Consider the following 26,984-nt stretch of genomic DNA (forward strand, 5'->3'; position numbering starts at 1 on the left):
TCATTTAAAATAATTTAGCATAATATTACATACATTGAAATTCTTCATAAACACATAAATAATTATTGGTTTATCTCAATTTCTTGTAGATTTTCACCATAAATGTTAAACAATCATTAACATCAGATAAAACAACTATATAATTGTCTAATTATCAGAAGCATAAACATCAATAAGTGATGTCAATTATTGATGACAGCACATGAAAAAACAAAGACACTGAATTCTGTGATATGTATAATTCAATTGTCTATTTAAAGCTTATAGAGGTTAAACAGATAAATGTGATTCACCTTGAGCAATACTTTATTTGATAATGGTAAACTGAAGTTTTAAAAACTCACATAACAGTGATCACTAAAATTCACTATTATATATATCTATATATACAATACATAAATGTGTACATATATATGTATATATATAATCAACTTAAAGTTCATTTTTTAGACCTTTTTTAAATTTACATATGAACCATACTTTATTATCTTTAGTTTGCATGACAATGGGGCGGCATGGCCCAAACCCTATTGCTAGAAAACTGCATGTCCTGGATTATAGAACTGTGTAAATATAATCTCTTAGGAATGGTGATGACGTTTGTGTGGTATCTCCTATTAATCCCAGCTCCCCACAATGTGGCAGGTGACAGCTCTCATTTTTAGACTCCTCAGGAATTGTCTGAAGACAGTTGCTTCACTCAAAGTTATGCCCTATTCCTATGCAACCTGCAACCAATTACTAGTCATCTTGAGTCCAAAATCCCAGTGTCCTAGCCCCATCTTGAAAAATTCTGAAGGGTTACTTCATGTTTAGAGCTCACTTTTATAGTTAGTGGTGGAGGCCTTTTTGTAGAGACTCCATTGAGGCCAACTCCTCACTCTGCCCGATGTTGTTTTTCTTCCTTTCCCTCAAGTGTTGATCCTGGAACATGATCTAAGAAACACTCTGCCCATTAATCTGTTTTAGAGTCTGCTTTTTGAGGAATTCAGCCTGTGACAGAGTCCTTTACACATTATCTTCATGTTAGTTTTATACATGTAGAGGCTGTGGAACTCTCTTCCCACTGATATAACCAATCTTGCTAAAAACCTGTCAAATTTGTATTGTCTTTATGGGAAAAAGTAGACCTTATATAATTATTTAAATGTCTTTAATACAGGACCCTAGATCTTATATATAATGTCTATACCCATAGCTTGTAGGTGTTTGACATTATGTAAAACTTGTTCTTAATACAAGATAGCAATGTATTATAAAATATAATTTCATTTCTATTATCTAAGAGATCAGAAATTTTTCCTAACTTCTTGTGTGTTGAGTCCAGTTCTTCTATTCAAGAATGACATAAACATTATTATTACAGGGTGTCACTTAGCATCAGAAATTATCAATCTATATTTTCAGAGCTGCTTGCCAATTAATATTAAGACATACCATTGAAAGGACTAAGAATATTTCCATTGTCCAAAAAATAGTTTGTTAGTTTCAGCCACACGTTTGTGTTAAACAGCTTCTTTAGAGTAAAAGACAGTTTGTAGATGTCTTGCTTAAGTCAGCATTACTTTCTCATCTATATTCATGGTTTTTTCAGGGTCTATGCAGTTAGATTTCAGAATCACGAGTCACAACCTTATTTCAGAAAGAATCTTATTTCAATCCATTGGTGAATATTGAAGTCTGAAGTGATAAGATTTAATGGTATTATAGGGTGTAGCGTTGCTCTAAAAATATAGAGAATTTTGGACTCATTGCCCCATTGAGAGTCACACTGAGAAAGAATTTTAAAAGATTTACCAGTCTACACTTTTATGAATATGAAAAGCACTTTTACAACTGAATTTTTTTTAACTTCAGGAAACTCCCCAAATTGTATTCTCTTTTCTTTTCAAGAAATGGCTTGCTAGCTAACTTATCCATATATTAAAGACTAATAAAATCAGAAGTTGCATGTAGAGATATATATATATTTACTTGTACTAGGATCCTTGTTTGAGCAAATATCTACAGACTTTTTCACATAGAATTGGAAATAGCTAACCAAAATAGTCTAAAAAATAAAGTGTATATAATTAGCAGTCAGGTAAAAATTACTGTTTAAGATAAATATGATTTAATAATTATATACTGACCTGAATTAATTTTAGTAAGGAACTTGATACTATTGCATCAAAAGGATCCATTGGGCTACACTCATAAGTATTAGTTGAGTTTTAAAACGTGGGTATTTTTTAAGTTAATTAATTAATTTTAAGTTTATTTATTTTGTGAGAGAGTGAGACAGCATGAGTAGGGGAGGGGCAGAGAGAGAGGAAGACAGAGAATCCCAAGCAGACTCCCCGCTGTCAGCACAGAGCCCGACGTGGGGCTCAAACCAAAGAAATCATGAGATCATGACCTGAGCTGAAACCAAGAGTCAGATGCTTAACCCACTGAGTCACCCAGTCACCCTGTTAAGTTTACTTATTTATTTTGAGAAAGAGACTTCAAGCAGGGGATGTGCAGAGAGAGAGAGAGAGAGAGAGAGAGAATCCCAAGCAGGCTTCACGCTGTCTGTGCAGAGCCTGACATGGATCTCCATCTCATAAACCAGAGCCATGAGATCATGACCTGAGTTGATAACAAGAGTCAGCCACTTTACCCACAGAGCCACCTGGAACCCCAAAGCATGCGTGTTTTAAAATTCAAGTCATTGTTTTTTATTGTATAAATAGTTTATGATGCTTTTCAATTTTAATTCTATGCTATGATCTACTATTTCTCAACATTCCCTAATTAATTTTTATATTCTATTTAGGAAAAGAATTTATTAGTCTTATCTTCCACTTAGAGGTTATAAATTCAGCATGACATTACCTACCAGACACGTGAATGAAAGGCTATCAAACACCAACTAGTTGGTTGTATAAGAATTTTCTGAATGAAACACGTGTTTCTATCACTGTGATAGACATCGATAGATGTACTTGACAGAATAACTTCCAGTAAACTGGAAGAAATGGATTTTCCTATGGATTTATACTTGATATATAAAATATAAATAGCACAAATGTTTATAAGCACTGTCTTTACACTTTTCAACTGAGAGTATGTCCTCTTCCTCTTAGTGTATCTGCCACTATAGTCCATATACTGTCAACTGTTTTACTGTTACCTGCACCCTTTCTTTAAAAAGAGTCATTACCAGTCAATTTCAGGTGTTATTCATGGTCGATAAAGCTGTATGTGTAAAAATAGCACTGCTCATCCAACCTTAAAATGGAACATAAGAGCTAAGAGCTTCTGGCAATGCAGACTCTCTTGAAAATATGACATTAAGTTTTTCTGCAATGAGAAATATGTAAAGTGCCCACTTCCAATCCACTGCAGTGAACAAAAGCTGTGATATTTATCTAGAGCCACATTTTTCAAGATCAGTGAGGTCATCACTGGTTTGAGTTTGCTAGTCAAGGACATGCTTCTGGCACTTAGCCTTGTCATTCAGGCACATGCTTGAAATGCATTAAAAAAATAAATATATAAAAGTTATTTATAGAGCTCGGTGTTGGGTCCCCTTCTGTCCCACCATGGGCAGCCAGGCCTCCCTGTCTAGAGAAAAGGAATCAATTCAGACATTGCCTTCTCTTCCCTGCCCCCAGCTCATATCAAATTCATATTGTCTCAGTGTTATTTCAGATGGCCCCACCAAAAGAAGACAGTGTCCTTGCTTTATATTCTCTGTATCAAGCACTTGGACATGATTAAATATATGTTGGTAAAAGTAATTAATTGGATTACAGATAACTTGATATAGGAAGAAGTCAGCTTTTAATTGGGTGGCTATATATTATATATACACACACAGATTTAACATTTTCACCTAATAAAAATTCCAAAAAGTTTTAAACCTAGATTAGAATTTCTTAGACAATTATATCAGAATATTTTAACTTGGCCATTGGTTTCAATGATACTGCCATCATTTTTAAATGGACTATTTAAATTATTTTATTAATATATGTGAAAATAATGCAAAACTATTAGATATGCTGTAGTGTGTTGCCAGGCCTAAGACTCCAGACTTCTCTATAAGAAACAAAACTTATCCATTTGTAGAATAAAAGTATTTTCTAGAACAATGTGTCCTATGACTTTCTGCAATTATGAAAATATTTATAAATGTTTATAACTCAGTGCTTTCCAATAGAGTAATTGTAGCCACCTGAGACTATTAAACATCTGAATTATGGTAGGGAAACTATGCAATTAATTTTTAAAATTGGTATTATTTTAATTAATTTTAAATTTAAGTATCCATAGCTATATAAACTTACGGGTTACAACTCATGTCTAGAAAGTCAGAGAGGAAACAAAACTATTCAAACCACTTAAAATGTGATAACTGAGAAATTGTAAACAGATATTGTAAATACGAAGGTCATAGATGGGACACCTGGGTGGTACGTTTGGTTGAGCATATGACTCTTGATTTTTGCTCAGGTCATGATCTCACAGTTTGTGGGGATGAGCTCCACGTAGGGCTCTACTCTGACAGTGCGGAACCCGCTTGAGATTCTCTCTCACTCTCTCTCTCTCTCTCTCTCTCTCTGCCCTTACCCCACTCCCACTCTTTCTCAAAATAAATAAATATTTAAAAAAATAAAGGTCATAGGATAAATGAACCGAGAATTATTATAAAATAAGACAGAAAAAAGCTTTTTTTTAATTGATTGAATGCCAGAAAAATAATTTGCCTTTTAATTACTCAAAAGGACATTTCAGTTTCTTAGCTGTCCAGAAATCATCAGATGACCATTGGCCTGTGATAAATATAAAAACCACCAATGTAATTAACAATAACTTTGTATTTAAAATAGAGAATTCAAAAGACGAGAAAGTAATGTAGTGCCATCCATTGTTCAAAACAAAATATCTATTTAAGTGATTTCGTGATGTAAACAATTAAAATAATGATCATTAACTTATTTGATCTCTATACTTGATCTCAATAACAAGTATCTCAATGTATCTCTTCTCCTACTATCTCTTTAGTAGGATTTTGTACAATGCTCTGGATCACACAAAAGCAGCTTTTTCAGTTATATTCACTAAACTTAGACCAATAAAAATGTCTTTTTTTTTAATTTTTAACATTTATTTATTTTTGAGACAGAGAGAGACAGAGCATGAACGGGGGAGGGTCAGAGAGAGGGAGACACAGAATCCAAAACAGGCTCCAGGCTCTGAGCTGTCAGCACAGAGCCTGACGCGGGGCTCGAACCCACAGACCGCGAGATCATGACCTGAGCCGAAGTCGGCCACTCAACCCACTGAGCCACCCAGGCGCCCCTAAAAATGTCTTAATTAAAAATTAAAAGTATAAGTATACAATTAATTTTTTATTTATTTATTTTGAGAGATCCCCTGTGCCAGCAGGGGAGGGGCAGAGAGAGGGAAATAGAGAATCTCAAACAAGCTTCACTGTGTCAGCACAGAGCCTGACTCGGAACTCAAACCCAGGAACCATGACATCATGACCAACTGAGCCAAGTATACAATTACTTTTAATATAGAGTCATTTTTCGTCATGCAAAATGCTGTGATGAATTGTGTATGAGAGAAAACTCAGTTTAAAAAATAAATTTTTACCCCAATGTGAATTTGGTAAAGCCATCAACAAAACACTAACTCGATTTTCATCACTGTTGGATTTGGGGGTGGAAATGTTAGGTGTACTGACTAATATCCTAGACTCCCCGACTTAGATGACAAAATTAAAACAAACAAATGAATGAGGACATAAAACCTCCTACTTTTTAATCCATTAAAAATAAGTCACGAGAAATCGCTGTAAATCAACACGTCAGCCAATAGGAGGACAGAGCAATGAGAGCATGTGAAAAATCTCCAGTCGGGGCGCCTGGGTGGCGCAGTCGGTTAAGCGTCCGACTTCAGCCAGGTCACGATCTCGCGGTCCATGAGTTCGAGCCCCGCGTCGGGCTCTGGGCCGATGGCTCGGAGCCTGGAGCTTGTTTCCGATTCTGTGTCTCCCTCTCTCTCTGCCCCTCCCCCGTTCATGCTCTGTCTCTCTCTGTCCCAAAAATAAATAAACGTTGAAAAAAAAAATTTAAAAAAAAAAGAAAAATCTCCAGTCAAAAGAGTTTTCAAAATATCTGCTATTGTTAAGGCAACCTCTTCCTTAGTGACCATCCTTCTTTCACCATACAGATGAAAGAATATGCCTTTCCTACAAGAAACCCACATTCTTAGGTGAGGCCTCAGAAGGTACTATGCGTTTTTCATCCCATGAATAAAACTCTCTAAAGTTAAAGTCGGGGAAATGAGCCAAGAAAGCAACTCTGGTGTAGAAGCACCTCTCCCAGAGACATGAGTCCAGAGAGTTACCCATCCCCCACCAAGAAAGGTGAGGAAATCATACCAACTGTGTAGTATGTTGAATTTCTAAGATGTCATTTACCATGTTCACTGCGATTTGACTTCGATTTATAATTTTTCTTTGTCAACAAAGGAATCTTGGTGTTTGGAGGGTGAAGGGTTTTTGGTGTTTTGGGAAGGCAAGATTATGCTAATATTTTTAATTTTTTTCTTCTGAATTTATACTTCAGCTATTTCTTTTCTGCCCTTAATTCTCCTTCCTGTTTTCTCCTTCCTATTCTTTCTCCCTCCCTGTCTCTTCCTGTAGCTTCTTTCCTGCTCTCTTCATCCTGGTCCCCTGTCTGCTGTCTCTTCTCTTCCCTTGTGTTCTTTTTTCTTTCTTCCTGAGTCTGTTTCTCTTTGTTTCTCTTTTCTCTGATCTGTCCCCATCTCTAAAATACACATAGCACCTATCCCACAAATAATCATTTTTCTGTACAGGATGGAAAATACCCTTTACTCTCTGATAAGTCCATTTAAAAACTCCTCTCTTTCCAGCTAAATATCTGTGTGAGGTCATATTTTTTCATATATGTTAAAAAATGTATCCCAAGAGACTGGATGTTTATGCCTATATGAGATGCCAGCTCTCTTCTATTCAACTGGACATCAAGGATATTTGTAAAATTAAAAAAAATTTTTTTCACTATTTTTTTTGTTTTTTTTAAATATGGCTATATAGCATAATCTATACTTATATATTATGTGTGTATTTGTATTTTTCAAAAACTATTTCTATCTTATTTTCTGTCTTCTATTTCTGACAATATAAACCTTATCGTTTTGTCAATATATTTATTTTCTTTCTGTTTTGGGTTCTCTTTAAATTATCAGGTTTTGTCAGATGTGTACTGACACTTGACATGTTATTCATATATAGGATTGGGGTTTAGAAATTTTTTTGAGTATCTTGGGACACCTGGGTGGCTTAGTTGGTTAAAGATCTGACTCTTGATTTCAGCTCAGGTCATGACCTCACGGTCCCTGAGATCAAGCACCACACGGGGTTCTTGGCTGACAGCACAGAGCCTGCTTGGGATTCTCTCTCTCTCTGTCTGCCCCTCCTCGGCTTGCTCTCTCTATCAAAATAGATAAATAAACACTAAAAACAATTTAAATTATGCTAGATGCTCCCTTTTCAAATGACAGCATAGAGAAAAGTGCAAGAGACATACTCTGATATTTATGTGGAAACTCGTTTATAATTCTTTCACTTGAATGTACTGCTGCCTCTTGGGTTTGTCTGTCTCTGCCTCTTTGTCTTTCTTTTTCATCAAACACTAGGTCTGTATAACTCTCTTAAAGAATGAGTAAACAGAAAATCCTTTGAATGCACATTGTCAAATATGTTCCAACACATGATTTTTTTTTCCTTCATTTGCTTTAAATACTAAATTATGTTTGTCTTCATTTCGTATCAGGATTATAATGCCTAAATTAAAACTGACTACTGGCTCATAATTGGTCTCTGGAAGGTTGTAGAAATGTATATGTTTTAGTATTCTTAAAGTTTAGTCTCTATTGTGCCATGTAGAGTTCGGTTATCTATCTTCTTTAGAATTCCAGCAGCTGTTAAGTTTGAATTCTTCCATCTTTCTTTTTTAGTGATTCTTGATAAACATTCCTTCAGATGCTTCTTATTTATTTCTCTCCTTTTGAGACTCCAATTTTATGATAAGTGAGTATTCCTGTCCAGGATAGAAGCGTTGTCTCTTCTATTTCTGCCTTCAGTGTCTTTTAACTTTACTTTCATTTATATTCCTATAGTGATCACTTCTTTATGACTTCTGAAAGAGTTCCCCAATGGCATCTTTCAGCTCAATTAAATCTCATCAACTACGTATTTTGATACTTAGTTCATTTACAGAGTTTTTATTTCACCCGTGATATTGTTTGTACCTAGAATTTCCCTTTGATTTGGCATTTTATCAGGTTAGTCTTGATTTTTATTTAAAAAATTTTTAATGTTTATTTATTTTTGAGAGAGAGACACAGAGTGCAAGTGGGGGAGGGTCAGAGAGAGAGGGAGACGCAGAATCTGAAGCAGGCTCCAGCCTCCGAGCTGTCAGCACAGAGCCTGATGTGGGCTTGAACTCACAAACCACGAGATCATGACCTGAGCCGAAGATGGTGCTTAACTGACTGAGCCACCCAGGTGCCCCACCTGCTTTTAATTTAAAATACTATTTCATGACTTTCTGAGGGTGTTTATGTACTTACATAAGATTTTTTTAAAACTTCTGTTATATTTAACTTTACTTATGTATGTATGTATGTATGTATGTATATGAGCTAGAGGGCAGGGGGAGAGGGAACATGTGCATGCAAGCAGGGATGGGGCAGAGAAAGAGGGAGAGAGAATCCTAAGCAGCTGAATGAACTGTGAGACTGAGTCAAAATCAAGAGTCTGATGCTTAACTAACTGAGCCACCCAGGCACCCCATCTCTGTTACATTTTTTTTCTGTTTGTCTATTATTAGTTTTCTTAGCAAATTTATTCCTCTTTAAGGCCATTGTGGTAGCCAGAATACCAACATGGTCTTCCTGTGAGCTCACATTCCCTCGGGGTGATCAGGTCAATTGGCTGGTGAAATATACAAAGAGGAAGGAGCAAATCTCAGCTCTCTTTTGTGCCCCTGTTGGTGCGGATGGACAGGTGAGAAAATCTCTAGGCCAGCCACCTCCCACTCAACCACACTATGATGGTTAATTTTATGTGTCGACTTGGTTAGGCCACGGTACCCACTTTTGGGCCACACATCAGGGTGGATATTATTATGAAGGAATTTCTTTTTTAGATGTGATTACAATTTACATCAGTAGATTTGAGTAAAGCATATTACCCTCCATAACGTGGGTGTGTCTCTTCCAGTCAGTTGTGAAAGCCTTCAGGAAACAAAACAAAACAAAACAAAACCCCTGAGGTATCCAGAGGAAGAAGGAATTCTGTCTTCAGATTGCTTTTAGACCAAAAGTGCAACACCAGCTCTTCCCTGGGCCTCCAGCTTGCCTGCCTGAAGACCACACGCTCTAATAACAACCCTGCCCTACCTGTTTACTCATACCTGTCCCAGGGTTTCGGAACCAAAACCACATTTCTTTTTGATTATACAAAGTATGAGAATGCAAGGGGCCTCCAGAACAACATGGAGAAGAAAGGTGGCCACCCATCAAGTCCTTCCCTTCAACGGAAATTTCGTCCTCCCCTCGCCAACTGTCTACCACTGACCTCACGCTGCTGTGCTGTGTTAGCACTGGCCTTTGCACCAGAAGGAAAGCCACTGATGCTTTGAACACTGATGTTTGTTTCTCAGTGTTCTGCAATTATAATATCTCTAGGTTTGGGTGTTGGGAATGATGTCAGTAGATATTATGCGATATTCAGTTATTTATCTTGTCAGACACAAAGGAGCAAAAACGTTTTTTTGGTTCTGTGACAATTGAAAAATGTATCTACAACTTTAAGTGTCTCTTTGTCTCTTTTTTGACAATTGTAATACTTTATCTTCCCTGCATATATTGAAGTTGCGTGTTTTGCTTTGCTTTTGTTTGTTTGTTCATTCATTTTCACCACTTAAAAATAAGTTTATCACATGATTCCCTAACGTAACTGCAAGTAGAAAATTATTAATACATAAAGTATGACATGGAGGTACAACTTTTGCAATAGCAAAAAACCCAAAAACCCTCCATACAAGCCATCTATAAAGAGTGAGGAAGAGAAGGAACAACAGGAAGAGGAAGGAGAGGAGGAAGAGAATGATGTCTGCTGATGAAGAAGTCTAAAGCATAACAAATGAATAAGGCACTATTTTATTTTTTTTCGTTTTTACTTTGATCCCCCACCCAATAGAATGCTTTAAACACTGTCTTCAGCTCTAAGCGTCTTCAGCTCTGAGAGTCCCTGTGTGACGAGGCGACACTCAATGCTCTATACTTGTTTCAATTCATCCTTATTATGCATAAAATCATACGTACCTGCAATGCTTTAAAATAGCTTTGTAATGATACAAAGTTGTAAATTCTGTTCAAGATCACAAAATTAAAATAAAAGTGTCATATGAAATTTTAGTTATAAAATGAAATTCAGTTTGAGATGCTCTAAATCAATAGAGGGAAGAGTTAAGTAAATGACAATAAGGTCATTGGCTAGTTACTTCATGGGCAGGCCACTTCCTTTTCTCATCTCACACTATAGAAAATAAATTACAAATTGATCAGACTTTTAAATGCAAACATCAGGTCTAAAGAAAATATGGTTGATTTAAAAGTTTTAAAAAAGGACACATTTTATCAAAACGTTTATTGCCTGACCTTCATGTGCATTTTTTATTTAGATGATCTTTTAAATAGACTTAAAAATAAATTCTGCCAGCTGTGTTTTTGTCATGATATTGATCTTGAAAATTAATTTAGAGATAATTGCCAATATCAGATTAAATATCAGATTAAGACAAAACATTTATGTATCTCAATTTGATCCATCACTTTTTATATTGCTAAATAGATTTTTGTGACATTTTTAATACCAAAGTAATATACAACTTTTACATATTTCTTTGTAGCTTTACTTTTCTTCATGTTTATTTATTTATTTTGAGAGAGAGAGAATGAGAGAGAGAGAGTGTGTGTGAAAGGTGGAAGTGGCAGGGAGCGGGGGGCAGAAAATCCCAAGCAGACTCCTTCATGTCAGTTCAGAACCCAACATGGGGCTCAATCCCATGAACTGTGAGATCATGACCTAAGCTGAAATTGAGCATCAGAGACTCAATTGATTGAGGTACCCAGATGCCTCTGTACCTTTACTTTTGAAATGCTATTTTGAGTTAACTACTTTTGATTGTTTATGAAAGTTATAATAAAAGAAGGTAAGTTAAGTCTAAAAGAGTCAAGAGAGATTTCTGAAGCCATTATTATTTATTGCCTACTATTTTTCTAACTTTATCCAGTCTTTCTTTTGGGTTTCGTATACCTAAGTCATTAATGACAAATAATTACAATTGATAGCGTTTCTTTCTTGCCGATTTACATATCATTAGTCTTGTCTGCCTCTTTACATAGATTGGTTAATTATTCCATTAAAACAGATAAATAATTATGCAATAGCAGGAATTCAACCATTTCTGATAATTGTCTGGAATGTGAAAATTTCTTCTATTTTATGACAAAATAAGTCATACTTTCAGATATATTAATAACAGAGTTATCACCTGTTTTCTGGTTTACTAATCATAGATTTCTTAAGTAAACAAACCATACCCTAAGGTTTAGGGATGTTAAGGAATACATACATAGGTGGTAACACAAACAAATGGAAAATGATACAGTGAATGATTATCTTAAAATTCAGAGAAAAGAGGGACATCTGGATGGCTCAGTTGGTTGAGTGTCTGACTCTTGATTTCACCTCAAGTCATGATTCCAGGGTATGGTCATGGTCCCAAGGGTTCTGGGATTGAACCCAGCATTGGGCTCCACACTAAACAGGGAGCCTGCTTAAGATTCTGTCTCTCTCCCTCTGCCCCTCTTCCCTACTCATGCATGCTCTCGCTCTCTCTCTCCAATAATTGTTTAAAAAAAATCAGAGAAAGAAGACAGCCAAAGCAGTAAGGTTAAGAAAGCTTCTGGCAATTTTTTATTCTTTCTTTGGTTGGTGGTCCCATCAGTTTTCACTTTATAACAAACCACTCACCTCCATTTTTAAAAGTTTTATGAGCATTTTGGTATTTGGCTCACATTTCACAATAAAAAAAATGATGGCCATACTTATGAAAAAAATAAGTTTTAGGGAAGATATCCAATACACTGGATAAAATTCCAAGCAACCAAAAAGTTTAAAAATAGTTTGAGCTGGCAGATTATAGAACAGTTCTGTCTCACCCACACTTAACATAATTTGGGGGTGGGGGTGGAATGGTTGGGAGTGTGGAGAGTTCTTCAAACTAAATATATCAAGAGCGTAATATAGCTTCCAAAAGGAAAAAAATGGCATCAAAAGGATCAGGACTTATGATACTACCTAGTGATCTGGTAAAGTACCAACTTCAATCAGGTAGAAGAACTTTGTATTCCTTCCCATGCCATGTTCTATTAACTTATAATGCAACAGAACATTTTCACTGCTGCTAATAAAATCAGCAATTGTAAGTTCATTCTATAAATTGTAGAAAGCTTATTCTCTGAGCTGATTTTCTTTCTAACAGTGCAATATGATTTTTAAGTATTTCATCTAAATTACACTGTGTGAAATATTGTGATCCATCGGCCTTGTAATTGGCATGTTTACAAACAGAATGTAGACAGAAGTGTCCTACCCATCTTATTTCCAGAAAACTTACCTAGAGGGAATTTTTAATTAAATATAAAATATGAAATATGTAGCAGTTATTTGTTTTGACAGAAAGATGTTTGCTATTCCAGATACGGGTCCTTGTGTTTTCAAGATTCCCTAATCCAGGATATTAAAGATATCAGTGTTAAATGATCAATGGTACTGAAATGTAAAACTAAGTTACCAGATAAAGTTGAACAGCACTCTCATAATTATAATGCTCAAAAGTTTGATAATCAGTTAAGTACTTTGATTTACTCAGTGTAAGTTACTATTTTTATTAAATTGATAATCCCATGGTGACAAGGCTTGAACCTATTAAAATATGATGGTTTGCAGCAGTGAATCCAGAAGAGACATGCTGGTTTACATTTAATTTTTATTCCTTGATTTTTTCTTTTATTTTCTCTTTTTCCTTTTACTTAGAATAATGGCTTCAGATAGTTACATTTATTGACTAAATGGAATGATTTTCCTTTAAAAAAAATTTTTTTTAACATTTATTCATTTGAGAGAGACAGAGCTCCAGCCGGGGAGGAGCAGAGAGAGAGAGAGGGAGGGAGACACAGACTCTGAAGAAGGGTCCAGGCTCTGAACTGCCAGCACAGAGCCAGATGAGAGGCTCCAACTCACTGACCTTGAGATCATGACCTGAGCTGAAGTCAGAAGCTTAACCAACTGAGCCACAGGTGCCCCCAGACTGAATGATTTTCTAAATTCACACTCCTTCCCCCCCCCCCCCATAGCATCATATTAGATATTTCACTACTACGAGGATTATAGCCTTGAGAGCCTTTACTGAATTTAAATTTCCAAGTGATTTTCTCTTTTTCAGGTTTTTGATAGCCATCTGTTTCAGAGTGGCTTTCAAAACTTGAATACAAGCATGGTGTGAAAATGTTGGAACGGAAACTTGTCCCAATCAGCACCAGGAGAAAAAAGCAGGTGAATTTCTCGGCTCGGCCACGCTCAACGCCAGGTGCACGCAGGGTGCCGCGCACGTTTTCATGCCGTTCCTCGCAGCGCACCACTTGACCTTTCCCGGTGGTTTTCAAAAGGGCAGATAACTGAATTTAGCACAGGTCAAGAATAAAAGTACCACTGACGTATGCTCACTTCTCTGGGTTGACTCTTCTGGAAACTGAAGCGGAGTGAAGCCGTTACAAATCCTAGGGCGTCTTTCATTGCTTTTGAAATGCCGTAACCGCTTCCTGCATCTCACCTCTCCGAGAGATGCTGTACAGAGTCATTCTTGTCATTCCAATGACAGTCCTGGATCCATCAACCCCTTGGCTTATTCTCCCACATTAAAGACTGTAGCGACACCATCAGGTAATCCAACGCCCAGGTCAAGGGAGGCTCCTCTCTGGGCTCCTGGCACTGCGCTGGGTTCTCGTAGCCCTTTGAAGAGAGCCATTTATCCCTGTTATGTTTTCTCTTCCCCGTTAGGCTTAATCCGTAACGTTTAGGAGGGACTTCCAACTGAGTGAGACATCATTTACTTGCTCTAATGTCTTCCCGGTACACAGGGGAGGACGCATTTTGAACCAGGGTCTAAATTAATGCCAAATTCTGCCCTGAGAGGCCTGAGTGATCCCTGCAGGGGACTGATGGCATCTCTGTGTAACACTAAGGTTGGTTTTTACACATTGGTGGGAGGAAAGAAATGTCAGAGTATTTCTACTTTCTCAGGAACTAACAGGTTGGACAAAAATAAATGTGGTCCACCAGTCAAAGACCTTTCCGGTCCTCTCCATCTTGCCTGGAATGCATCTTCAAGAGTGTTTGCCAAGGCTGTGCACCGAAGACAGATTGAATCCAAACCCTGTTATCGTCATGTATTTGTTGCCTTTTCCAAATATTAGAATTGCTACTGTTCGTCATCCATCTGTTAAAGTTTAGGTGGTGATTTCTCCTGGGTGTGGAATACCTTTTGCAAATGCAACTACACCATTGTATCAGAGTGCTCCAAATAGCATCCTTATTTTTTAGGTGAAGTTAGAACATGTATGTGCATCTGTGTCACGATATCCTTTAAAACATGACTAGTTTACTTTAGTCATATGTCACATTGTTTGTTTCTTTAAATGGTGATAGGCTCATTGATCCCATGTGACTATGTGACTGATTCCTCAACATGAATGGATACAGAGTATTGGTGGGATTTAGGAAATAGTTCAAGATGATTTCATCTTTCAGAAACCTCTAAAACATGATTTAGTCATCTAATTAAAATCTAGTTGGAGCGATATACATTTTTCTAGGAATCTGGACAAAGGAAATTACTTGAAAGTACAATTTAGAATAGATATTCATGTTGTCTTCTGTTCATTAGTTTCAATTAATTTGTAACATCTCCAAAAGAAAAGATGGAAAGCTCTTTAGCCTCTTACAGATACACCTGTACTTTCCCAAGTTCTAAATGTAATTGTAAATTCTGTGTTTCCCTATGGCCCTCTCTTAATTCCACTTAGAAAAAAATTATCATTTTTTGGCCTTTCTCGTAAATGTCACCATGCTCTAAATTTCTGTCCTACCAAATGATCCAAGATATAAAGAAATCAATTATCTGAAATGGCAAGTTTTGATTATGATTTCATTTGTATAATCTGTTGACCTTTCTCTGACTGATATATTTTATGTAAATAAACTCTATTTTAAAATATTTTTAGACTCACAGAGAAGATGTAAACAGAGTACAGAGAGTTCCTATGTGCACCACCCCCTGTTAACTTCTTACATCAACATGGTGCATTTGTCAGAACTAAAGAAGAAAATGGCATGTTCTCAGTAGCTGAACTCCACAGTGTATTTGGATTTCATTCCATCCCGCCTAAGTCCTTTTTGTGTTCCAGGATCCCATCCAGAATAACACTTTACATTTAGGTATCAAGTCTCCTCAGTCTCCTCTGGTCTGTAACTTTCTCTAGACTTTCCTTTTGCTTGATGGTCTTGACAATTTTGAAGGATATTGAACTGATATTTTTAAAATGTCCCTCAATTTGGGTTTATCTCATTGATTAGACTGGGATTAACATTTTCTGGGAGAAAAACATGGAGAGGAAATTCTATTCATTGAATGAGTAATTTTTTTTTAAGTTTATTTACTCATTTCTTGAGAGCAACAGAGACAGCTTGAGTCAGGGAAGGGCAGAAAGACAGAGACAGAGAGAAGGAGAGAGAGAGAGACAGTGTCCCAAGCAGGCTCCATGCTGCCAGGGCAGAGCCCAATGCATGACTCTAACTCATGAAACTGTGACATCATGACCTGAGTGGAAACCAAGAGTCAGGCACTTAACCAACTGAGCCACCCAGGCACCCCATGAATGCTGGTTTTTAATTTAATAGAGTATTATGCAAATTGAAGCGTTTAATGTATAACTCTTACTCTTTTCAACTTAACACATCCACAATTAGAGGTTATCTGAGGAGTGAACTTTGACAAAATTCATTAAAACAAGTTTTCAAAATGAAAAGTTTTAGTAAAACAAGAAGTTTTTTCCATCTGGCAAAACAATTTCACTCGGGATTTTAAGACATTTTAAAATGTAAACATTGAAAATCTAACAAAATGAATACAAAATTAAAACATAATTTAGTTATTATTAAAGTTGAGCTTACACATTATTGTAGGGAAAATTTAAGTATAAATATATTTAAATTTTATTTGGAAGGATAAGGAGAAAATCTCTATCAAAACTCACTAAGGGCAAGGCATCTGGGTGGCTCAGTTGGTTGAGTGTCTGACTTCAGCTCGGGCCATGAACTCGTGTTCACGAGTTCGAGTCCTGCATCAGGCTCTGTGCTGACAGCTCAGAGCCTGGAGCCTGCTTCCCATTCTGTCTCCCTCTCTCCCTCCCCCTCCCCCACTCCCACTCGGTCTCTCTGTCTCTCAAAATTAAATAAAAACATTAATTTTTTTTTTTAAAGCTCATGAGGGGTGCCTGGTTGGCTCATTTGGTTAAGCATCTGGCTCTTGGTTTCCACTCAGGTCATGATCTCAAAGTTGGTGGGGTCAAGCCCATTGAGCTCTGCTCTGATAGCCTGGAGCCTGCTTGGGGATTCACTCTTTCTACCCTCTCTCTGCCCCTTCTCTGTTCATGCTCTTTCTCTCAAAATAAAATAAAAACAAAAACAAAAATGAAAACAAAAAAGCCTCACTAAAAATTTCCTCAGCTGGAAAATGAGACCCACAATCTTGTATTGTGAGAGTAGATGATGGGGAAACATTCACTACAAGTAACAGGAAGTCTCACTTTACATGACTTTATGGTGATCAGTGTTGAACTTCAGTTACCAAAGACAGTTGCAAATCAAGGTTCAGAAGTAATAGACCCAAGTCGCCGTTCATGCAGAGTTATGCGGGGCAAGCAATGCAGGTGTTCATTTCTATTAAATGTTTTGCTTTATTTTTGTATTTAGATTTTCAAGAGTAGATTTAAGGATGATCTTGGCAAACCTAGATGTAAATTTAGTTAAGAAACCATCCAGTGACTGGAGTGCAGATGAAGTAGAATTCTAGAGTACAGAGAGCATTTTGGGGTTTTTCACAGTATACATGGAACTCAAAACCATGAGAATAGGCTTGCACCATCACAAAAGCATAGAGCATAGAAGCATTAGTTACAATGTCTAAGGAAGGAGCATAAAAAATCCAATATAAGCCTTAGTTGTCATAGTTTAACTTTCATTATATAATATTCAAATCTCATAGGTACATTTATATATATAAACTGTATATTAACTGTGTGTGCCTAATGACTAATAAGATTAAAAAGCATAAACCTAGAAACATTTCTATCCTTTAAACTTTAAATATTCATATTTTACATTAGTAAATGTCCTTATACTTACAGAATACTTCACCTATTTTCTTCATGATTTATCTCAAAACACAATTAAAATTAAAGTCGAAAGCTAGCACCATTCTACAGGGTATAATTGGTTATTGAATATATATAATATAAACATATTTTTGACCCTTCTTTGATAGACTGAAAATACTCATTTGGTACAATGGTTTGGGAGATCTCCTTGCTTGAGATATAACAAATTTAAATTATTTTCACTTCTAAGAATGTTTAAAACGTTAGGCAAGAAGGTGAAAGTGTCATCAAAACCAAAATACTATTAATATGAAACGCTCTCAAATGAAAAGAAATGCTTTTTTGAATTAGTAAAATGCTTTCTTTTCCTGAAAACAATCTCTATGTAAAACTCTCACATTCTCAGAAAACACTTATTTATATTATTCAGTATTCAAGTATTACAACAATAATACTTATATAACATATAATGTGTGACAGCTACTACTGTACAGACTTTATAAATTTTAAGTAATTTGATACCACAGTAATTCTAAAATGTAGGTACTATTATGAGTGTTTCATAGGTGAGTAAACTAAGGCTTGTGCTATGGCTTGAATTCCCAAATTTCCTTGAGTTCCCCAAATTCCTATGTGGAAGTCCTCACTCCCAAAGTAATTGTATTTAGATGTGGGGTCTTCGGTAAGTGATTAGTTCATAAGGGTGGTGCCCTCAAGAATGGGAGTGGTGGTCTTATAGAACAGATGCAAGAAAGATGATCTGTCTGCCATGTGAGAACACAATGAGAAGGCATCCATCTGAAGCCAAGAAGAGAATCCTCACCATGAATTGGATCAGCTTGACCTTGGCCTTTCCATCCTCTGGATCACCATGAATTGGCCTTTCCATCCATGGATCACCATGAATTGGATCAGCTTGACCTTGGCCTTTCCATCCTCTGGAGTGATAAATAAATTTCCACCATTTAAGCCACCCAATCTATGGTGGTTTTGTTATAACAGCCCAAACTGACCAAGACAGCATGTGATATTTAGTAATTCATCCAGGGTCATACGTATAGTAAGTGAATTTTTGACATGAGCCTAAATGATACAGTTCCAAATTCCAAAACGTTGACACTTTGCTTTCCTAAAAGTAAGTAGTTTTATCTATTGGTAGCATATAACAATTGGGACTTCAGGACTACCAGCACTGTAATCATAGTTTGTTAGATTTGGGTTCAATAAATTAAAATATTGGGTCCTTAATTTCTTATATCTTAAAATAATTATTATTTATTATTCATTTACCAATTATAAGAGGGTTTCTCAACCTCAGTATTGTTGAAATTTGGGGCCATATAATCCTTGGTTGTGGGGGCTATCCTGTGCATTATAGGATGATTAGCATCATCCCCAACTTCTACTCACTAGATGCCAGTTAACAGCCTCCCCTTCCAAATCTAACAAGCAAAAAATGTCTCCAGACATTGATAAATGTCTAATTGGTGTGTGTGGGGGGGAATTACCACTAGTAAGAACCATTTGTATATATTAATCAACAATGGGGAAGATTAATATAAACAACTGGGTATTGATATTTGATATTGACAGATGTGCATTGAGTAGATGGCAATTCAATATTCTGAAGTTAAATATGTATCCGAGTACACACACATATCATGTATGTTGCATTATCTATATAATTACTATGCATATATTACAGTGGACCAAGGAAAAATAAATTTGATACTATTTGAAGAATTTAATCAGTGGTATTGGGAAACTCAACAAGTTTATCCATGTCAATACCCAAAAAACTCATTATTAATATTTTCGAGGCCAAAAGTCTCTACTGTGTGTATGAATCAGGAATTTAAGAGAAGTTTGGGATTTATTCATACCCCTAGACACCCAGAAAAGAAGGGCATTGCAAAGCCCTTCTTTGGTCATTACACAAAAACTATTGGTTCATTTAAACTTTTAAAAACCAATATATTCATTTAATCATTATTAGAAAAGCAACAAGTTATTAAATAAAACACTAAGGTACAAATGTTTGGGAATTATAGATCACAATCCATAGTATCATTCGCTGAAGTTCAAGTCCCTTAAAAGACATCTTTGTACAAATAACTTCTCTGGGGCAATTTAACAATAGCAAGAATTTTAGACGTTCTTCCCCTGATTCTGACTTGGCTTGGTGAGTGTTCTCACTTCATGAGTTTATCAGAACTCATATTAGGATGCAGTTAGTACCAAATTTTCTGCAGGGGAAAGGGGGATATTTTTCTCTTTCTCTTCTGCAGATTCTTTTCACGAGTTTTTAGCTAGGATGTGAAATATCGAGGCCAAATACGGAAATTTCGTTAACTAGCACTGAGGACAAAGCAATTTTGAGAAGTTTAAATCTAATAATATGGAAAAGAAACTGCAGGAGATAATGGAATGAAAGACATAAGCATCCTAGCTCATACCAATGAGGACCTGTCAATAAAAATTTGTATCGTAATTCTCTATTTCTATTCACTCCACAAGGTGAATGAAGTGGGATCAAGTCAATAAACTGGAAACTCCTTAAGCAAAATCTGAAGACAGCCTGCCTTAACGCTAAATATACTTCCAAACACCTCAAATGAAGCATTCCTTACAAGTTCTACCTCCACAGGCCCATCTTTTTCTCTGACCCTCTTTGACCTAAAGAGAAAAATGGGACAGCTAAGCTAATGATTCTTCATAGTCTTTTCTTTCTCAAAGTGACTCAGGACAATTGAATCATTAATTTTATTGCCTTTATAATCTTAATCCCATAAGTATTTTGGTCTTTAATTATAATGTGTTACAGTTGAACATAAGCATAACTATTTCACAGTGTTTTATATAATCATTTCTATTATCAAAGGTGGAGGGAGCCCGAAGTCCAGATATCAGTGGTTCAGAGAATGGTGGAGAGAGCAGGACAGGAGCTCAGGGTAAAGGACTGTGCACTGAGAAGCCATTGGAGCTCTCATCGCTTAGTCCCCCTTTATTAAGTGAAAATCCTGACAATACAGAGCCAGAACTCTTGTGTCTGGGAAACACACTTAAGTACATTCTTTTTTTTTTTTTTTTTTTTGTCTTCTGTTACTATTTCAATTCACAGTGAAACTGAGCATATTCAATAACCAATGAAGGCAGATCAGGTAGAACTTAACGGATGCTTAAAATCAGGGTTTTACAATGGACCTCAGTCTGCTAAAGTTCTGAGGGTAAGAGAATAGGTACCTGTCTTTGTGGTACATTTTATGACAGAGATAGTATAGGTTGTTTGGGAAGCATCCTTTGAAGCATTTTATGAAAAATGAAATAACATAATTGTGCTTTGCATTTGACCATTGATTGTTTTCATTCTTGCCATTTAGCTGAGATGATCACAACGTCTCTAAGACACGGTGTCTTGCCAGGAGAAAATATAAAAATCAGTGTGTCACAAGCATGTAAACTAGGTCATGAGATTTAATTTGTCATTTACAAGTACTTGTATTATACTGGAAAAATATGTAAGCCATATAAACATTCTTCTACTTTCATAAAATACGTCATGCTTTTGATTTAAAAAAAAAGCCTGTGTATTAAAAGTTAGAGTTTTAAAATGTAATTTCCTTGTTAACTTATACTTCCTATAAAGCATTATTTCTTTGCCATCCAGAAATTAAGAGGGTTAAGGCAGGTAATTCCCTCTAAACCAGGTAATCTCTTAAGTAAGCTAATGTACTTGAGTCCTTCTATAATCATTAGCTATCTATCTACCTGCTAAAGGAAATTGGACTATCGAATAGCAAAATCCTTTAGCAATCATTCTGAATTTGTAAAATAGAGAGCTAATACGTCATTATCACTTGGCTAATTTTCTACTATGTATCAATAATTGTGGTCATAAAATGTTTCTGAATGCATGGCCTGCATTCCGTGAAACGTGCTCTTAGATGCTTAAAAAATCTGAAAGAAAAATGTATGTATATGTTTTTTTTTCTTAAATTCTTTTTAATGTTTTTATTTGTTTTTGAGACACAGAGAGACAGAGCATGAGCAGGGGAGGGGCAGAGACAGGGAGACACAGAATCTGAAGCAGGCTCCAGGCTCTGAGCGGTCAGCACAGAGCCCGTCGTGGGGCTTGAACTCACAGACTGCAAGATCATGACCTGAGCTGAAGTCAGACCCTTAACTGACTGAGCCACCCAGGCACCCCTTACATGTTTTCTTTTATAGTTGTACACGTCCTTTCTTTTTTTATTCAATATAAGTCAGTGCACCATATTGATGAGGAGAAAGTCACCCTAATAATAGTTTAGTGGTTGACTCAACTGTGTATAATTGAAATACCTGTTGTATATACCCTGGTAATCAAAATGCAGCAGGAAGAAAGAACCCAGTAACACACAAATACAAGTGCCTAAAATATTAAGATTATTTTATTATTACTTATTGGAGTTATTATTACCATTATAAACAATCACACATAATTACATTTCTTCCAGATATATCGGAGCCAATTTCATTGATTCAGTTTGCGGTTTGTTGGTACCTCCATTAGAACTCATTAGCAACAATAGACTCAATAGGTTAAAACGAAACAAAAACAACAACAACAAAACCTAGCAAGTTCATTGAGATCTCTTTTTTGTTGAATTTCCAGTCTTGGCCATTTTCAGCTGTTTGCGGCTATTTCAGGAACAATGCAGAGTAACTATTGGGGGCGTGCTTTGATTAAAGTTACACAATTCAGGGAGGAGTTTGGACCCTCTGATCTGCCCTTTGATGATGCCTGAACAGTAACATCTGATACATACAAGGCAATGACATAATTGCCTTGCAAACAAGTCATTGTCTCACAGGTTTGGGGTTCTAATTAACAATTATATGCGTGTATGGTTGGGTTTTTCCTTTTGTGGGCTGCTATTCTAATTTCATCTTCATTGGAGAGCTGTCAATTTTTCTGACATTTTTGGAGAGTAAAAAATTCCATGGGGAAAAATCTCTGCTTTCCAGAGTAAAAGGATTAAGCAAAAACAAAGAACTGGAGACAAGCAGAATAAATAAGTTTTAGTAGAGGTACTTCCAGAAAATTATGTAAATTCAGAGTTAGCAATTTCATTAAAAATATTCAAATACATAATAATTTAAATTAAACATTAAGTGTTTTCAATGAATATTAACTTAAAATATATAATACAAAGATAGCCTATTTAAAATAATTTCTAATATTTCTAAATATTACCAAAATATTTTACTACGGAACATTGATAGTAAGTAATATGCTATTGTAATTGCATCCATTAATAAGACTATATCCTCGCGTGCCACTGATACAGGATAATACATTCGGTATTATGTAAACACTTGTAATAATAAGGATATCAATAATCTATAGTAAAAGAAAACAAAAGCATGGTGATTATATACATAATCAAGATAAGAAATCACAAACCAAACAAATTACATTCAAAACGAACAAATTACAACTTTCTGAGCATGACCATATGCTAGGAATTTTTGCTTGGTTGATGGCCTTCCTACTCAAAATTGAACTGTTAAAGTGCTAATCTCTATCCACCAAATGTCATTTTATGAATATCAAATGATAGCAACTCAGGAAGTTGCTAGCAAATATCCCTCTATGTCATTCACAGTTAAAATTAAATGTGACAGAAAATTAATGATTAACTGACATTTCTTGTTTGTTCTTTATTTCGTTAGGAAGAATGGCAAGTCCATATTGTGCCTACACCTTCCGGGCATATTTATAGTTTAAGCCCTTTCTCCTCTCTAGGAAAAAAAAAAGCCATTTGTTTAAAAATCACCAGTAATTAGAACATTGACTATAACAATCCATCAAGTTCCATCAGAAAAGAACAGGAAGAAAATAATTTTGGCAAATGAGGGGTAGATACAAAGGGATGGAGTAGATGTGGTAAGGAACTGGAGAGTGGACTGAGAGAATTGAAGAAGGAGTGAAATTTAATAGACGGTGATTCCCAAACATGGGAACTCTTTCTGGGAAACTTTACCAAAATGGGGGAGACTCTGCTATGGTATGAATGTTTACGGTCTCTCAAAATTTATGTTGAAATTCTAACTCCCAAGATGATAACATTAGGACTTCTTTGGGAAGTCATGAGGGCAGAGCCCTCAAGAATGGGATTAGTGACCTTACAAAAGAGACTCTAGAGAGCTTGCTAGCTGCTTCCCCTATGTGACAACACAGTAAGAAGCTGGCAGTCGGCAACCTCCAAGAGAAACTTCACGAGAACCTGACCATGATAGCTCCATGATCTTGAACTTGCCAACATCCAGAACTAAATAATATCCAGAAATACATTTCTGTTCCTTACAAGTTATCCAGTCTGTGGTATTTTGTTGTAGTAGCCCCAGGGGTCTAAGATGGAGTCCGTTCTCAAAGAAGACAGAATAAGGGGATGGAGCCATCGGCAAGCCCCAGTGCTTTTGCAGTCAGAGTACGTGGAGTATTAATCCACCTGTGGCATAGTTTCCACCTGCAGGATAATCTCCCAGTACTTGGACCCAGATCCAGTGCAGGTTAATCCTCTTATCTCATTAACATCTGCCAGGATCTTACACATCTTTTGCAACAGCTCAGACAGTTTTTGGCACAAGATATCATGTGGTATTTACACACTATTCAGGGTGAGTGCCAGACCTCAGCTATTTCCTGACCTAACTAGTGGCTTCTGGACATCAGGTAATGTAGTTGGAGGGAAGTCCTATGAGTGACCTGGAGCTACGGACAGAACAACTTTGACAAACCTGTGCTGAGAAAGGAGAAAATTATATCACTGATATGCAAACAGGGCTGGTCCCGGGGATGAACTTAGCCCTCCACTAGCAGTTAGGAACACACAGTGAAGACACATGTGTATGGAGAGTCTACGTCACCACAATTTGCATGACTAACCATTCATCTCCTACTTCCATTCTTAGGTCCCGTGCATCAATCACAGCTTTAATTTCTCTAAGAATTTTATTTTTATTTTTTTAATGTTTACTTATTTATTTTGTGAGAGAGTGTAATCAGGGGAGGGGCAGAGAGAGGGAGAGAGAGAATCCCAAGCAGCCTCCACACTGTGAGCACAGAGGCCCACGTGGGCTTCAATCCCAGGAACCATGCATGAGCTCATGACCTGAGCCAAAATCAAGAGTCAGATGTTCAGCCGACTGAGTCAGCCAGGCATCCCTCTAACAATGTTTAGACAGATTATAGAAGATAGGCAAATTGACACAGACACATTTGTCTTCCTCGGGAAGCTAATTAAGTTATTGCTAAGCTGCTAAATCAGAGCCCTATTTTATGCTTTTTAGTGACATAATATTAACAAAGTATTCAGCTATTTTTCTATTCACCTCACAATCAGAATATTAGCTGATTAACAAAAGATTGGGTATCGCTCTGAATTTTAAATGCTTGCTAATCTCTTTTTGTTTTCCCTGTGATTTGGGCACAAATTCCTAACTCTGAGGATTTAAAAGATTAAAGATTACAAGCTTCAACTGATAATAAATAATTATCTCTTTTGCCCCAAATTATGTACGTTCTCTTTAATTAACTAAATATATGTGATATGCAGTCTCTGTTGATTTTCAAAAAAATATTCAAAATCTAAAATTTTTCAAATATTTTTAACTAAACATATAATATGGTAACATGGCACACAAAAGGAATCTTTGTTCCCAATATTGAAAGACTCATCTCTTTCTTTCTATAAGTACCCAAGAAAATTCAGCTTGATTAATTAAATACATTTTTTAATGCTGCATATAATTCTCAACTCAGTGTGATTCATCATCTAAATTTTAATTCCTGCCATTCAGGCCAGATGCATGGTTGATAATTCAGCATAAATTAACATTCATGTGTATTTAACAAATTCCAAACAATTTCTGGTGCATCTTTCCTCACCATAACGTTTACCACTTACGCCAACAGTTCATATTCTTTTATTATACAGTAAGGATGGTTACGTTGAATTTTCTTCCTCTTCTGGCTACTAGTTGAACAAGTACTTAATATGCAAAAATACATCTGTATAAGCAAACATGAAACTATGTACACAATATGTTCTTTAGTAATAACAGTAAGTTGAAAACGGACTCTATGTATCCATCTGTCTATAATTCTATTTTAGTCAAAACAGAAAAATAAAAAAAAATGTGCTTATCTTGCAGAGAAAGAGAAAGAGAGAAACAAACAGAGAAAGAGACAAGATTTCTGTTCTACCACCTCCTACGGCACATCTAGGATGGCTCTGCTTCAGTCTAGAAGCTGGCTGGTGGGATGCAGGTTGTTGGTCGGGGTTTGTGACATATGTGTTCATGGATACAGTGTTGTGGGGAGTAAGCTTAGAAATTCCCTGGGTTTATACCAATGGGTTAACAAGTCACAAAGAATTACAAAGCCATAGGATGCTCTCACCTAGTCTTGGGTAAACAAGATAAGACCCCTAGAATAAAGTAGGGAGGGGCCAGTGCCCCCAGAATAGAGAAGGAGGGGCAGAGTCCCCAGAACAGAGAGGAGGGCAAAGGTCCCCAATACAAAGGTATATGAGGTAAGCAAGATTAGGCATTCAAGGCAAAAACGTCCCCCCAATTTAGTACTGTACCAGAAAGCTACTTCCACAGGAAGGAAGGACCAAGTTATGTAAACAGGTAAATAGGGCTACAGACTGTTGCTCTGTGCTGCAGGTAAAGCAGCCCAGAGAAGAGATGATTAACAAAAGAGAGGTGTTTTGTTAACCCTGAGGTCACATGCCCTACCTGTCTCATCCCCTAGGCTAGCTAAGATAAACAGAGGTGGTGCCTCATGTATCCCATAAAGAACCTTCAGCCCAGCTGCCCAGGGTCAGGATTTTGTTTTGTATTAACCCAAATCCCTAACCGCCAATATCTTCGTGACCCCCTTTCCCTCACATCCATGGGTTAATATTCACAATTTCATTGTCTCTTTGCGCATGTCCATCACCATGTTTGTAAGCCTTCTGGTCCTAATAAAAATGGGGCAAGGACCCTTATTTGGGATTCTTGTCTTTTCTTGGACATTAGCCATCACTCGCATTTTAATCCTGCATCCCCTTTCTTGCTAGACAAGAAAGAACTTTAGACCCAGAGTCTACGACTCTATATTAGTTTCCTTTAGAGTCTTAGGGGTCAGCAGCCCAAACCTCCAGGTGTTGACAGGGCTGTGACCCTTCCACAAACAATCTCTAGGGAGAACGTTCTCTAGCTTGTTCTGATTTTTAAAGTTCACTCACGTTCCTTGGCTAGGGATTGCTTCCCTGTATCTCTCCAACCTCTACAACTATCATCACATCTTCATTCTCTCTTGTCTCTCTATTCTGCTTTCTCCTTATGAAGACCATTGTGAGTAGATTTACTCCATCCAG

This window comes from Prionailurus viverrinus, chromosome A1 (assembly GCF_022837055.1).
Source record: "Prionailurus viverrinus isolate Anna chromosome A1, UM_Priviv_1.0, whole genome shotgun sequence".
NCBI lineage: Eukaryota > Metazoa > Chordata > Mammalia > Carnivora > Felidae > Prionailurus > Prionailurus viverrinus.